Raw genomic sequence first — 2,249 nt, forward strand, 5'->3', positions numbered from 1 at the left:
TCTAGTGCGCTCTAGAGAGTGCTCATACAAGGATTTCACTAGCTACAAACCCAGGGCCTTCAATGGAATTGGAGGAATCATTGCTCTCTTGTAATGGTTCAAGAAGACGGAGTCGATCTTTGAGATATGCACCTGTCCGGAAGGGAGCAAGGTAAAATTTTCCACTAGGACCTTCGAGGACCAAGCCCTGACATGGTGGAATAGCCATGTCAAGTCACTATCTCTTATAGTGTAAAATGCTATCGGCTGGGAAGCTCTTAAGGAACTCATGATCAAGGAGTACTGCCCGAGGGGCGAAGTTCAAAAGCTGGAGTAGGAGCTCTGGAGCCTAACCATGAAGGGCAACGACATAGTGTCCTACACTGCCAGATTCAACGATATGGTAGCGCTATGTCCGGGAATGGTCCCTTCTAAAGCAAAGAAGGTGGAGAGGTACATCTGGGGGCTGGTGCCTCCATTCCAGAGGAAAGTAATAGATTCAAACCCTGCTACCTTCGATAGTGCCAAGCAATTCGCATAACAGCTCATTGACCATGGGGTCCGTACCCCATCAAAAACAACAACGCTAGCCATCTCAGAACCCTCCAAAGCCGCTGATAACAAGCGGAAATTCTAGGATGAATAGAAGAAGAACGTTGCGCAGAAAGCTGCCAAAAAGCAGCAGGTCGTAGCGGTTCATGCTGCGATAGCACCTGCCGCTGCTGCACCGGTGAAGTAGTACGCGGGGAGTTTTCCAAAGTGCAACAAATGCAACTTCGACCACACTGGACCCTGTTAGGAAATGCAGTGCTCTAACTGTAACAGGAAGGGGCACACTGTCCGTTTCTGCAAATCTCCGGCAAGGACAATCAACCAAGTCCCCGACATTGGTGTGGGCTAGGCTTGCTATAGTTGTGGCGAGGTGGGCCACTAAAAAAGGAACTGCCCAAAGGCAGGAAATGCCAGTGGAGTAGGAAGGGTTTTGGCTATGGGCCACGGGGAAGCAGTTGTTGACCCTACAATGGTCACTGGTACGTTTCTCCTCGATAACTTTTATTCATGCATTCTGTTTGATAGTGGAGCGGAGAGGAGTTTCGTGAACCAGAAATTTGCTCATTTACTTAAGCAAAAACCATAAACACTTAAAGAACAGTTCACTGTAGTAATGGCTAATGGAAAGACAGAGAGCACTAGCAGTATATACTTAGGATGTACTCTAACTCTAGATAGCCACTCATTTTCAATCGACCTCATGCCGGTCTCAATTAAAAGTTTTGACGTCATCATTGGCATGGATTGGTTGAGTCTGCATCGTGACGACATCATGTGTTATGAAAAGGCTGATCGCCTTAATCTGTCGTCTAGCGAAACTCTAGTTATCTATGGCGACAAACCCAACACGAACCTTCGTATCATCTCGAGCATTCAAGCCCAGAAGTACTTGCGAAAGGAATGTCACACATTCCTTGCTCATGTTCTCGATGTGAGCCAAGAGACGAAAGACATAAAGAACATTCCAGTAGTACACGACTTTCCCGACATCTATCCAGAAGAACTCCCAGGATTACCTCCGCAACGTCAAGTCGAGTTCAGAATCGACTTAGTTCCAGGGGCTACCCCAGTAGCCAAATCGCCCTATCGTCTTGCACCAGCCAAGATGCAGGAACTATCCAGTCAACTTAACAAATTGCTCAGCAAGGGCTTTATTAGACCAAGCTTCTCACCATGGGGAGCACCGGTCTTGTTCGTCAAGAAGAAAGATGGATCGTTCCGTATGTGCATCGACTATAGAGAACTGAACAAGCTAACTGTAAAAAATCATTACCCTCTGCCTCACATTGACGATTTGTTCGACCAACTTCAAGGGGCAAACTACTTTTCGAAGATAGATCTGAGATCTGGGTATCACCAATTACGAGTGCTAGAGGAGGATGTGTTGGGTTTTGAGCATTCTAATACTCATAAGTGTACATGCAACCCTAAATACCTTGGATCCATGTTTTCTCTATTATATGCAAATATGAACTTTCCAAGGTATTCATCCTAACTAGCATAATAATATAGATCCATATGAATATATCAAGTTAGAATTACATACCTCTTTGATGTAGAATGTATTCATGAAGCTTGAGTGCCTAGTGCCCCAAGTGTGACACCTAAAATGGTTCACACAACACCAAATGCACATGAAATGACTTGAGAGAAATGGAACACTCCTTGAAATCGTGTAGCCCTCATATTCACACACTAGTGCACGATTTCTTGAGCCA

The sequence above is a fragment of the Lactuca serriola genome, chromosome 2 (genome assembly GCF_051521515.1).
Source record: "Lactuca serriola cultivar US96UC23 chromosome 2, Lser_US96UC23_V15, whole genome shotgun sequence".
NCBI lineage: Eukaryota > Viridiplantae > Streptophyta > Magnoliopsida > Asterales > Asteraceae > Lactuca > Lactuca serriola.